This window comes from Tursiops truncatus, chromosome 1, assembly GCF_011762595.2.
Source record: "Tursiops truncatus isolate mTurTru1 chromosome 1, mTurTru1.mat.Y, whole genome shotgun sequence".
NCBI lineage: Eukaryota > Metazoa > Chordata > Mammalia > Artiodactyla > Delphinidae > Tursiops > Tursiops truncatus.
In genome coordinates, this window is record NC_047034.1 from 111,802,844 (window position 1) to 111,817,958 (window position 15,115).

The following is a 15,115-nucleotide window of genomic DNA, read 5'->3' on the forward strand; positions in this document are numbered from 1 at the left end:
ATTAAATCTCTTTGCCCAGTGTTTGACCAATTTTAATACAGATTTTGTTTCACCAGCAACCTTCTTTTTTCATAACTTTGGTTAATCAAAAATTCCTTTTACTTATTCTATTATGCTGTGTTCTCTTCCTTTCTACATTGTTTAAGATATCATTACCCATTTCCCAGCTTGAGAAAGTAGGACATCACAAATTACATTTATACCAAGACTAAATATTCCATGATTTGGTTTGTAATCAGACCATTATTTTAATGCCTGGATTTTTTTTATTTTAGTGGCTTGTGTTTCTACATCTTGCTTTTATCTCCCTCAATCTAGAAATACTTAGTTTCCTATACAAAGACAAAGTGTTCCATACCTCTTCTTATCCTTGTCATCAATTGTCAAATTGAGTCATCTCTCCATAAAAGCCTTAGTATGAATTTCCTGCAAAGGTCAATATTAGGCTATGAAAGTTTGGAAATTTTCTAAGATTAGTCATCTGTTACATGGCAGAACATGTTTTTCAACCAGAGTCTGATTTCCAGCCACAGGCTCTCTCTACTTTGTTATACTACCACAGGATAATTAAGAGATGAGATTTGTCCACCTGCCTCTATGGGCCAATATATATGGGTTTCAAATACTAATTTGGTGCTAAGATAACATTGGGAACATAGTAAGATGGATAAAACTCTGTTTCACAGAGCTCATGTCAAGGATAGCACTGTATGTTTTGGAAGAAATATGATAAGCCATTTGCAGTGCTTTCAAAAATGGGTGAGCAAATGTGGGACTATGGTTAAATTATGCAGTACAAGGTAAAAGATTCCACCATTAGTCCTCCTACATCACTTATCCCACACACAGAATTCAGCCGCTTTTGTAAATTAGTAGTGAGCAAATATTATGAAGTATCAGTTTGGAAGGGTAAAGGGTGATTTGCTTACTGGGACTGACATCTGTCTGAGTGTGCCCTGTACTCAGCTCTGCACTTTGTAGATTATGAGAAATTCCCATCAGAAGAAATGAATCCACATCTACACCTCTGCTAAAGCATTTTTCCCCACAAGGTATAAATCTATCTTAAATAGCTAAAGTTTCAGAGAAATGGAAATCATGATATAAGCCTACAGTCAATATTTCAGCAAATACAGAAGGAAAGTTAAAGACAGTTTCTTGATCACAAGAGGAAAAGTCAAGCAAACCAAAAGTTGAAATTTTTGGCCAAATTGAAATCTTAAAATAAAATTGAAAACAAACAGATTACCAGTAATATGGTATATGGTGTATGTTTAATGTTCTGCAAAAGATGGTTCTTGTAAGCTTGATTAAGAGTGCTACAGCCTTAAAGATTGCACTTATGAGTTGGATGGTGGCATTAAGAATGTGTTGACTTCTTCCAGGATGCTAAGAACATAAATATTGGAGTGTAATCCACTTTCAAAGGTTTATGAAAATAGTAAAACGATGATCAGACGTTGGGGAAAATCTTCCAGACTAGACTTTCTTCTCTATCACAAGTTTCCACAGCAAATCAGGAAAATGTAGGAAATGTGGCAGTATTCCTACCTCAGAAGACTAGCCTGAGGAGTAATAAAAAAAAATATTGCAATGTTAATTGTGGACAAAGCCAAGATTTATTTTTGGTATTAGGAATAGGACACCCTAAACATACAAGGACACACTTAAATTCACTGACAGATAGTCAAATGTAGAAATATTAAAGAAATCTTATTAGCACATTTGTAAGATTAGGAGGAAATTCTGAGCATATGTATAAATATATATAATATCGCTGGAGCAGGCCTGAATATTCAGTCAAAAAGTAAAAGACCATTTTTGAAATTTTAGCCCAAAGTCTTTTATAAGTAAAATATTGAACTTAGTAATCCACTCCTAGAAACCTGCAATGAAAATTACCACAGCAATCATAACACTGTCCTATGTTCTCATTTTCTATTTTAATAATAATATTTTCAGTCACAAGAGTCAGGTTGATGCCCTCAAGTGAAACCTAGAATTGAAATAATTGCATAGATAATTTAGACTAAACATATTTTCCTTTACCTGAGACTTCCATATCATTGAGATTTCTTTTGATTGGAATCAGGTGAATGCTATCCATCTTCTCAAAACATAAGCATTATTTGCACATTTAATGGCTAACAACAGCATCTGGAAAAGGCTCCTCTGTGGAGTTATTTATTCACTTCCATATTTTAAAAGGGATTTGAGGAAGAAAAAAATCTGGATTTCATGCTACATTTCCAACGTATATTGTGACATGAAACTAGAAGCTAACAGTTTTGCTACAGACATTTGCCCAGTGACATTTAACCAGGTATAAGTGAAAACATACTTATGGTGAAATCATCATAATTAATGATGATAGAAATTCTAGTAAATATGATCATTCTATTTCCCGAGGTGTGGTTTCAAAATTTAACACAAGATAGTAAGCATAAGCACAATAATTTGATTACTCATTTTACTAGTTGGAATTCTCCTTAGATCAATTTCTAACAGGATTTGTATTACTTTGACTCCATTGCTCTATAAGTCTTCACTCTCAATAACTATTCCAATGTTGGTAATGAAAGTACTTAGGTAGTCACACTTGCACCATTCCTTGAAATCTTGCCCATTAGTTTGCTTGAACCTCATAAAATATTAACTTGTGTTGTGTGCAGTAAGGAGACCAATAAAACACCAATGTGTGGTGACTAAACCATTAAAAAATGTCTTAGCACCCCTTCTATAATATTCTGTGACTTATAGGAATTTCAGATTTGTCTGTTTTTAACAAGTATGAAATATTCTTTGTTCTTAATATAACTTCTTCACACTCTTTGAGAGAGAAATTGCCCATACATGCAAGAAAAAAAAAAAAAACCCACTGGATTCTGGTTTACTAATTTATTTTAAGAAATAAATTTGGAGAAAATTCTGCTTATTTCACTTCCTTACTTTATCTATTAGTAATCAACAGGTGATTGCCATTAGCAGCCAAAGAACGAAAACAGTGTTCCATTAATCTTCAATGCCTAAGAAATAAAAGGCTCTCCATTAGAGTGTATAAACAGAAAATCGATGTATGTTAAACCAACTTTCTAAGGTACAGCTTCTCTTAGATACCAAATTTGGATAAGGAAAAACAGAATTATCCTTGAACAAGACGAAAAACTACAAAATATAGAATTGAAGGATTTCTATTTAAAACTCAAATTAGTCTGCTAATTATGGCCACATTACCAAACTAAACTGAACCCAGTGAAGTAAAGGGAGGAATTTATTTATAACCAAACCAAAACAAAACAAAACAAAAAAAAGCTAGAATTAGCAAGCAAAAATTAGCAGGTTTTCTACTTCTACCACCATCTTTTGCTCCAGAGATTGATGGGTCCCCTCTTCTGAGTGAGTCAAAACAAAAAAACAAATATAAGAAACAATACACCCAAATATATGAAGTTGAGTGGTAAGCAAGTTTCCAGGAAAACCTAGTCAATACCTCATAGTCATTTCAAACTTTCTATGGAAGTGTTCAAATGCAGATTCCACTTGATGAATAGAATTCAATAGCGGTTTGAAAACAGGTATATATCTAATTGGGCACTTTGTGGTGATTGAATGGATCCAAACTGCCAATGTCTCTGAAAGGAGAAAGGTAAATAAAGAGAACATAACCATTGTCATTGACTATACATGCTGTGATTGGATTATCTTGTACCCAGTTTCAGACCTTGAAGCATTGAAGGTATGAAGAATCCTTGAGAGAGAGAGGAAAGAAAGTGATAGCTTTAACTTTTAAAATGCAAAGCATGACTTTTTCAAATTGCTTACCAGCTCCCAGTCCTCATTACTGCCCACCTCCCTCCCCCTTATTCTAGATAGAATGTCAGCCATGCTCCTCTTACCCAGCTGTTTTAGGTAGGTAAATGTTTTAGTGCCCGTTGGATCTCTCTAATCTGCAGAAGAATAAAACAGAAAAACAACTTTAAAATAAGCAACCACACCTTTAAAAATCTTTGTTTTGTGACAAAGTATCTTTATAACTTTGTATTCAATATATGAATTGCTTTAGATTTAAGCATTAAGTCATTTCATATTTTAACCCAGTCACCAACTCACTATTAAATCTTAATATTAAAGGAGCACCTCAATTTCGCCACCTGTTTACCTACGCTGACACTGGACAGGGAGTGAGTTATGGGAGTAAATGTATATAAAGAGCTCTGAGATGCTTTAGTAAAAAAATAATATAGATACATGAAGTATATTGTAAATATTGGAAAAAAACAATACAAATGTCCCATTTCTGTAATAATTGACAGGTTGATAGGCTAAACCATAATTTTAGCTTCATTCAAATTTGCAATAAAAATGAGATCCAATCTAAATACTCTTAAATAGAATATGTAGAGCTTCAGTGGTAATGATGTTCTTAGATTTCCCGTTTTTATATGATATTTGAGAGATCACATAGCATACTCAGTGGCATTGATTCTGGGAGAACTTAATTTCTACACATCATTCAACTCTTCATCAAGGTTACAAGAAAGGTGGAAAAATAGATCAAAAGAGACTAAAGGAAGTCGATAGCTTGGCATAAAATGCCACACAGCTATCCGCTTAGGGCATAAGTCAATATAGTTGTGCATTGTTCATTCCCCTTGTTAAACAAGAAAGGAGAGAGAAACTTCAAGTTAGGAGATTTCAGAACATTCATATCTTTTATAACTTCTCTTTGCAAATCTTTATGGACAAATGTGTTTTTTATTAAAATATGAACACTCGAATTTCAAATGCACAAATTATTCCTTTAAACAAAATGATCCTTATACCCAAACATTTGTAAATGTTACCTCTTAAAGGCTAAGAATGTTGTTATGATCTTGCTCACCTATAGAATATTCTCTGAGTCAAGAGTTCAGAGTAAGACGTGCATACCTGTCTTGACTTAAGTGGTCTATAGAGAATTGGATCAACGGTATGCCAAGGTCTTCACTGCAGGTATTGTTTTGGCAAACTTTCACAGCTTTGGTTCTTAGCTTATAGCTTTCTGTAAAAACCTGGAGTAGAATAGGAATATAAATACTCATATTCTTTTATCTAAGTCTTTTTTATTATATTATTAATTCTATTCTGATATCAAACTGTATGAAAGCTTTTACTTTTTTTTGGGGTCTTATTTAAATTAACAGATTGGTTAATTACTACTGTAGCAATAATAATCACACTATTTTTTCATTTCTGCATTTTTTTGAAATTAGGTTTCAAATGAATGTTCCTCATTTGATAACAATAATTAAATCTGGAATAAGTGTAATGAATCAGTGTGCCTGTCATGTTGATTAAATAGGGATTTTTGGTATGTATTCACTTTCTATTGCTGCTGTGACAAATCACCATGAACATATGGCTTGACACAACACAAATGCATTATCTTATAGTGCTTTAGGTCAGACTTCTGATGTAGTTCTTACTGACCTAAGATACAGGTATCAGCAGAGCTGTATTACTTTCTGGAGACTCTAGGACAAAATCTCTTTCCTTGCTTTTGCCAGCTTCTAGAGGTCTGCATTACTTGGTTTGTGGCCCCCTTTTAGATATTCAAAGCTAGCAACATAAGGTCAAGTTCTTCTCATGCTGCCATATTTCTGTTTCTCTGAAGTCAAGAAAGGTTCTTGCTTTTAAGAATTTGTGTGATTAGATTGGGCCCACTTGGATAATCCAGGATAATCTCCCCATCTCAAACTTCTTAACTTTAGTCATATATGCAAGTCCCTTTTGCCATGTAAAGTAACATATTCACAGGTTCTGGAAATTAATTCATGAATCATTATTCTTTCTACTATATAATAATGGTCAAATTTTGTCTGGACATTAATTATATTGATCTTTTAAATAATCAGCAGTGTCATGATCGTGTAGCCTACCTTTGTTCCTAACCATGTATTTGAAAACAAGAACTTCCCAACATTTCCAAAGTAATTCCAGACCTCTTAAAGTAAAAAAAGAACCTCTATTATTTAAATATTTCAGCTTTGAGCTTTTTAAATTTCAATAAGAATAAAAAAATGGATAAATACTATTATTTTGGAAAACAAGCATATTATCAGGATATATTTAAGCATTACAAGAAGAGAAGGACTGGGTTTTAGCCTGCAAATGTAATGCATTGTGTCTTCTTCAGTATGTCTCTTCAGCTCTTCAGGCAGTAGTTCCTCACACACGAAGCAAGTAAATTGGATTATGTGATCTCTTAAAATCTCTTGAATTACAAAATTCTATAATTTCATCACTTCATGAATACTATTAAAACACTAGAGTTGGATGGAGATAACACTTCATATGGAATGGTGGAGTGAGGCTTCCATAAATCTACTTCTCACTAAAAGCAATAGAAAATTAGTAAAAACTGGCAAAATCAACTTTTTCAAACTCTGGAAGTTAGCCAGAGACTTGTAAAAATATGAGGAGTGTTTATTCAAGAAAAATTGCTGACTTTTGGTAAGAGCAACAGGGTTTGTGGCATTATAACTTTACCTTTTCCCATCGCACTCTCCTCAGCCTTGCAAAACTTGAAAATCAGCAGCTTTGCAACTATAGTAACTGTGAAAACCAGAAACTATGTAAGTATTGGAAGGGGAAAACTAGGTTTGGACCTCAAAAGGTCTATCCTTAGAGTATTGTCACTATTTGATCTATTTGACAGCTCCCTGGAAAAAAACCATTTATATCATATTGTCCTTATTTTACCTGATTAGGAATTTCCTTAAATAAAGAAAATACCTATCCCCAAAGTGTTTGTGGAAATTTTTCAGCAAAAATTGTTTAACATGGGAGCTGCCTAAGGCTGCAGTATCAGTTTAGGTTAAATAAGAACTTGGCTAAAAATTTAAAAGGAAGATCTGGTGAACAAGATGTCCATAGGGGTTTTGAAAAGCTCTGTCATATTTATGGAGTTCTAAAAGTTCATACACATATGCAGGGCTGGGTGCATGTCCAGGAAAAGACTGAGAAGGTCTCAATCTCTCACCACTAACAGATTTTGAGGTCTTGCCCAAGTAAGAAGTAAAGAATATGTAAGGTTGTAAAATTCCTGAGTGTTGATCATAAGTCCCAACAAATAGAGCTTCTCAATAAAGAGTGAAAGACTTGTTGGTTCAAGGAAATTAAGGAAATATCTGACTGATCATTAATTGATCACTAAGTTAACTAAGGAGAAATTTCAGTGACTACATGCTACAGGAAATGCAAACTTTACAGAATTAGCTCAAGAAAATCATTAACTAACTAAACATGAGCTGCAGTATTAGCAACAAAAACAACAACAAAATAGCCACAGCATCAATCAAACCCTGGGAGCAGGGTTTGATTTCCAGTGTTGCCACATTACAATATCTCAAAGGTCTAAAATGTCCAGCTTTTGGCTAAAAAAAATATGAAATTTATAAATAGGAAAGTATGACCCATACATTGGGAAAAAAGCAGTATACAGAAACTGTCCCAGAAGGTGTCTAGATGTTGAACTTCATTAACAGAGACTTTAAATCACTCACTATAAATATGAAGAAATAACTAAAATAAGCTACGTCTAAAGAATTTAAATGAATTATAACCACAATGTCTCACTAATGTTATATATTAATAGATAGAAATTATAAAAGAAGAAGCAAATAGAAATTCTAAAGTTGAAAAGTACAATAAATAAAATGAAAAAGTCATTAGAGGAATTCAACAGAAGATTTGGGCTGGCAGAAGAAAGAATCAATGAACTTGAAGTCAGGTCAATTGAAATTATCTAGTTTGAGGAACAGCAAGAAAAAAGAAGGATAAAAATTAGAGTCTCAAATCTTTTTGGCATACCAGCAATTGTACTAACCTATGCATAACAGGAGTATGAGAAGAAAAGGGTTAAAAAAAAAAAGGAGAAGAAAAAAAAATTGAGGAAATACTGACTGAAAATTTCCCAAATTTGATCATAAAAAGAAAAATAATTATTCTACATATCCAAGAAGCTCAACAAACCACAAATACATTAAACACTAGGACAACAACACCATGGCACATTATAGTCAAGCTGTCAGTAACCAAAGATGGAGCATCTTGAAAATAGCAAGAAAAAATAACACACCAGGTACAGAAGATCTTTAATAAGATCTTTCATTGACTTTTCATCAGAAAACATGGAGAATAGAGGCAGTAGGGTGGCATTCAAAATGTTGAAATAAAAAGACTGTCAACCACGAATTCTGTATCCAGAAAAACTATACTTCACAATGATAGACATAAACAGAGACTGTGTCACTAGCAAACCTGTCTTATGGGAAACACTAAGGGGAGGCCTTTAGGATATTTTGTAAGGGCACCAGATGGTAACTCAAATCTTCACAAAGCAAAAAAGAACCCAGTAGGGTTACCATATTGGTAAATATGAATTACAGTATAAATGTATTTTTTGTTTATAACCCTTTTCTTCTCTTATTTAAAACTCAAGTGGAGCAAAGCAATATTTATAAAATTTTGTTGATAGGCTTAAAATGTTTTATACAGTTTAAGGGGATGAGGAAGGGGGTGAGGGATGTGAGGAATGAGGTGAGATCAGAGCTTTATTGGAGTAGAGTTTCTGTATACTGTTGAAATTGTCAGTATTAATTTAATGTAGCTTGTTTTAAATTAGGTTGCTAACTTAATATTCAGGTAACAACTAAGAAAACAACTAAAAATATTGTAAATGTAACAACAAGGAGATTACATGGTACACTAGAAAATATCTATTGAACAAAACCTAAGGCCGTGATGAGGGATAGATAGAGAAAGTAAACTGTGGAAAACAATTAGCAAAATGACAGATGTGAAGCCTTATTTATCAGTAATTGTATTAAATGTAAAGTCATTAGACATTCCAATTAAAACACAGATTGGCAGAAAGGACAAGAATTCATGATCCAACTTGTACATATGTAACAACCATACTTTAGATACAAATAAAAATAATAAAATGATTGCAAATTAAAATAGATTCAAAGACATAGAAAACAAACTTATGGTTACCAAAGAGAAGGAGAGAGAAAGGGGCAAATTAAGAGTATGGGATTAACAGATAGAGACTACCATACATAAAATAGATAAACAACAAGGATTTACTGTATAACATAAGGAATTATATTCAATATCTTGTAATAACCTATGATGGAATATAATCTGAAAAAAATAACTGAATCATTTTGCTGTGCATCTGAAAATAACACAATATTATAAATTAACTTTACTTCAAAAAAATAACAAAAATAAAAGAAGAAAAGATTAGAAAAACATATAGTCAAAGTAAAAATTGACAGAATTGAATAGAAATAGAAAATTCAACAATAACAGTTAGAGACTCAATTAATCCACTTTTAATAATGGATAGTACAACAAGGCTTAAAATCAGTAAGAATATTATAAAATATCTAGACCAACAGAGAGCTATAGAAGACTCCACCCAACAAAAACAGAACATGCATTCTTCTTAAATGCACATAGAATGTCCTCTAGGACTGATTATATGCTAGGCCATAAAACAAGCCTCAATAACTTTAAAAGTATTGGAAACATACAAAGCATAGTCTCTGAACACATGGAATTTAACTAAAAATCGATAATAGAAGAAAATTTTGGAAGTTCACATGTATATGGAAATTAAACAATATGCTCTAAAATAACCAATCAAAGAAGAAGTCACAAGAGAAATTTGAAAATACTTTGACATGAACAAAAACAAAAATACAACGTATCAAAACATATAAGGTGCTACAAAACCAGTGCTTAAAAGGAAAAGTAGAACAGTAAATGTCTATAATTAAAAATAAAAAAGAAATTAATCAACAAACTAAAAAACCATCTTAAAAATTGGGGTGTGGGGGAAGCAAACTAAATATAAAGAAATCAGAATAAAGGAGATATTGGAGCAAGAATGTACAACACAGAGAATAGAAAAACAATAGATAAAATCAATAAGTCCAAAAAGTTGTTCTTTGTAGCATCAATAAGTTGATCAACTTTTAACTAGACTAAGAAAAAGAAAGATTAAAATTAATAAAATCAATATTATAAGAGGGGACCTCACTGCTTTTCTTTAAAAATTTTTTTTGAAAGAAATATTTTGAATAGCCATATGCCAACAAATAAAATAACTTAGATGAAATGGAAAAATTCCAAAAAAACATACAAAAAAACAAAATTGACTCAAGAAGAAAGCAAAAATCTGAAGAGACTTAAACCAAGTAAGGAGATTGAACAAGAAATTTGAACATTTCCCACAGGAAGAGCCAAGGCCCAGAGCACATCACTGATGAGTTCTATCAAACATATAAAGAATAATGAATATCATACTTTCAAATACAGAGAGGAGGACTGAGTACTTCTCAACTCATTATTAGTTTGATACCAAAATCAGGCAAATACATCACAAGAAATGAACACTAGACAGCTAAAATATTTCTTATGAATCGCAACAAAATTCCTCACAGAATACTAGCAAACAAAATCTAGCAACATATAAAAAAACATTATCCACCAAGACCAAAAGGGAATTATCCCAGGAATGCAATAATTCAAGGTTGTTTCAACTTCCAAAAAAAAATCAATCAATACATTGAACCATATGTGGTGGGTGCAATGGTGACCCCTCCAAAAAATATGTCCATATCTCAGAACATGTGAATGTAATATTATTTGGCAAAAAGGATCTCTATATCAAGCCAAAAAGTTTATGGTATGTTGTTATAGCAATGTTAGGAAAATAATACACAATATTAATATAATAAAAAATAAATCCCATATGGTGGTTTCAATAGATACAGAAAAAGTGTTTGAGAGTATGCCACATCCTTTTATAGAAAAAACACTCCACAATCAAGGAAGAGAAGGGAACTCCTTCAACCTGATAAAAAGCATCATAAAAAACATCGGCATATACACACTACCAAATGTACAATAGTTAGCTAGCGGGAAGCAGCTGCATAGCACAGGGAGTTCAGCTCGGTGCTTTGCAATGACCTAGAGGGGTGGGATATGGAGGGTGAGAGAGAGGCTCAAGAGGAAGGGGATATGGGGATATATGTATGCCTATGGCTGATTCATTTTGTTGTACAACAGAAACTAACACAGTATTATGAAGCAATTATAGTCCAATAAAGGTATATTAAAAAAAAAAACCATATAGCTAACATTGTACCTAATAGTGAAAGACTAAATGCTTTCTTCCTAAGTTCATGAACAAGATAAAGACATCTGCTCTCATCACTTCTATTTAACATATACTGCAGGTTTTAGTCATAGGAATTAGACAAGAAAAATAAAGAGGCAAAGCCATCTTTATTTTCAGGTGACAAAATTTGTATATAGAAAATCCTAAAAAAATCACTAAAAAAGCTATTAGAACTAATAAACAGGCTCAGCAAAATTGCAAGGTACAAGATCATTGTACAAAAATCAATTTTATATCTATACACTAACAATGAACAATTCAAAAATAAAACTAAGTCAATTCTATTTATAATAGTATCAAAAAATAAAATATTTAACAATCCGTTCAATAAAATAAGTTTAAGACTTGTACACTAAAAACTACAAAAAAGTTTAAAAAATTAAAGATCTAAATATATGAAAGATCATGCCACATTTATGGATCAAACATTTAATATCATTAAGATGAAATTATTTCCCAAATCAATCTATAGATTTAACATAATTCCTATCAAAATTCCAGCTGCCTTTTTAAAAAAAGAAATTGACAAGCTGATCTTAAAATTCACATGGAAATTGAAAGAACCCAGCCAAATATTCTTGAAAAAGAACCAAGTTCCTGGACTCACACTTTCTAATTTCAAAACTTACTACAAAGCTGCAGTAATTAAAACAGTGTGATACTGACCTAAAGATAAATAGATCAATGGAATAGAATTTAGAGTCCAGAAATAAACTCTTCCATTTATGATGAATTGTGTTTTAACAATTACTGCAAGACATTTTAATGTAAAAAGAATAGTCTTTTCAACAAATGATGTTGAAGCTATTGAATATCCACATGAAAAAAAAGAAATTGGACTTCTACCCTACATCATATATAACAATGAACTAAAAATGGATCATAGACATATATGTAAGGGGTAAAAATATTTTAGAAAACCTTAGAGAAAAACGTAGAAGTAAATATTTATGACCTTGGGTTAACTAATGGTTTCTTAGACATGACCCTAAAAGCCCAAGTGAGAAAACAAGAACAGAATAATTGGACTTCAGCAGAATTAAATAATTCTGTGTTTTAAAGGTCACAAAAAAAAGTTTAAAAATAACCCACAGAATGAGAGAAATATTTGCAAAACAATGACATACCATTTCACACCCACTAGGAAGACTACAAAAAAACAAAAAAAAATCCCCAAAAAACAGACAATAACAAATGTTGGCAAGGATTTAAAGAAATTGGAACTCTAATACATTGCTAGTGGGGTTGTAAAGTTGTGCAGTCACTTTGGAAAGTAGTCTAACAATTCCTCAAACTGTTAAAGATAGAGTTACCATGTGACCTGACAATTCCACTTCTAAGTATATATTCAAATGAAATGAAAGCATGTATCTATCCAAAAGCTAGTACATAAATGTTCATAGTGACAATTCACAATAGCAAAAGGTAGAAACAAATTTTCACCAACAGTGAATGGATAAACAAATTGTGGAATATCCATACAATGGACTATTCATTGGCAGTAAAACAGAATGAAAGACTGAATGACCTGGATGAACCTTGAAGATATAACACAAAGTGTAAGTGAAAGAAGACAGTCACATATTATATGATTCTATTTATATAAAATGTCTAGAATGAACAAATTCATAGGGACAGAAATTAGGTTAATAGTTGCCTGGAGCTGGGCAATTGGGCAGATGTGGAATGACTGCTAATAAGTATGAAGTTTCTTTTGTGGGTGATAACATGTTCTAAAATTAGATTGTCATAATGATTGCACAACTCTAGAAATATGTTTTTAAAAAGCCATTGAATTGTACACTTTAAATGGGTAAATTTAATATTATGGTATTTTTTTTTAAGATTTATTGTTTATTTAATTTATTTTTGGTAACATTGGGTCTTAGTTGTGGCATGCTGGGTCTTCCTTGAGGCATGCAGGATCTTTCGTTGCAGTGCAGGGGCTTCTCTCCAGTTGTGGTGTGTGGGTTTTCTCTCTCTAGTTGTGGTGTGCAGGCTCCAGGGCACATGGGTTCTGTAGTTTGTGGCACGCAGTCCCTCTAGTCGAAGCGCGAGCTCAGTAGTTGTGGTGCACAGGCTTAGTTGCCCCGCAGCATGTGGGATCTTATTTCCCTGACCAAGGATTGAACCTGCGTCCCCTGCCTTGTAAGCCTGAATCTCTACCACTGGACCACCAGGGACAAACATTGGATAAATTGAATAGGATCCTTAAAGGGAAATATAAATAAAATGTTAATGGGGAAAAGGTGCAACCAGATATTTTTATTGAGGGACTCATGCTTCCCTTGATCTTGTAATATTCTTGTAAGACTGATAAATGTTAATATTCAAAGAAGGAAAGTAAAAATATTTCATAAGGGTGGGGGGAGTAGAATGGCAAGGTTTTGGATTGCTTATAGAAGATAAGTAGTCTGATTTGGCAGATATGTTGAATATGAGGAAGTTACTCATTACAGAATGAAGTATGGAAAAATGGTTTAAAAACCACAGGGTGGAAAGACTAGAATCCTAGAGAAAGGAATATATTCCTTAATTCAGGAAGTTACAAGAATAACCTAGATGCAAAGCAAAAGCTGCAGGCATCCATTTTCTTTTAATCTCTAAATCCCTTAGATTAAGAAGACAGGAAAAGACAAGAGTACCAAGGAATTGTGGGTCTTTAATATCATAAATCACTGTCATCAGTTGATCTTCTGAGAGAGTAGGACTTATCCACTAGTTATCTGAAGAAAAGACTGGAGGAAAGAACATGAAAGAAAAGTAATTGCCCAGTTCTGGGAGACAAGGATCACCCTTCCTACAGCAAAACAAAAGTCATTTATGTAGCAGACACATTTGTGATGCAAAGGATGGTTGTCCTATGTTGTAAACAGAATCTGAGGTCCAAGTTCATCATATAGCACTTATGTGTCCACAGCCAAGTCATTTAACCTTGTAAGCAACCATTATTACACATGCAAAATTTTATAATACCAACTACTCTATGTTTTTCAGAGGCTTAACAGCTTAACACAATGCCACGCTCCTACTATAATTAATAATAATCACACATATTTCCAACTGCCCTTGGCAAGATCATCATGTCCAGTCACCCTACACAGAAGATGTCACAATACAGGCTGCAGGAGAACAACCATGAGAAGGCTATTATCAGAAATGATTATCCAGCTTCTTCTAATGGCCAGTATCTCCAAAAGTCTCATTTAAGTAGGAAATGTAAATGTAACCCTATTAAAATTCTGAGTGAGATATGTAACTTCACTTTCACCACTTTTGGTAACATGGTACTGAGGTCCTAGTTTATGCAATAATAAATGAGAAAAAAAGAAAGAGTGTGCTAATTGGATAAAAAAAAAAAACACCACCCTTTTTTAGTTGCTATGATTTTTTACCAAGAAAATCTAAGAGAATCAATAGATAAATAAGTAAATCTAGCAAATAAATTTGGCATAAATAGGAAACACAAATCAATATCTTCCATATACTGTCAATAAATATATATGAACTATAAGAGAAAAAAATAACATTCACAACAGCAATGAAACATATCTAGGAATAATTCTAAAAATATATTTTTCTCAAAATATATTTTCCTTGATAAAATAAAAGATTATAAAGAGAAATTAAAGAAAATGTAAATATATGAAGAGATATGTCACGTCTATGGATGGAAAGGTAAAATTTTCTAGAGATATCAATTTTTTTCAAGTTAGTCCATAAGTGTAATGCAACACCAATCAAAATGTCTAGAGCAGTTTCATGAAATTTTGTAAGCCAATCCTGAAATTCATATACCAAAGAGCAAAAATAAAGAATAACAAGGAAGAGTTTCAATAATAATAGGGTGAAGGGACTTCTTCACTAGTAGCTAAAACA

At 32.5% G+C, this 15,115-nt stretch overlaps 1 long non-coding RNA gene across 1 annotated transcript; it reads right to left on the bottom strand.

Moving 5' to 3' along the window:
- Positions 1-1,271: 1,271 nt before the first annotated feature.
- On the bottom strand, positions 1,272-5,045 carry LOC117311052 (uncharacterized). The gene is made up of 4 exons (XR_004525075.2): positions 4,930-5,045; positions 3,897-3,947; positions 3,491-3,632; positions 1,272-1,565 (listed from the first exon to the last, which is right to left on the bottom strand). It is a non-coding gene; the product is annotated as an uncharacterized lncRNA (long non-coding RNA).
- Positions 5,046-15,115: the final 10,070 nt, after the last annotated feature.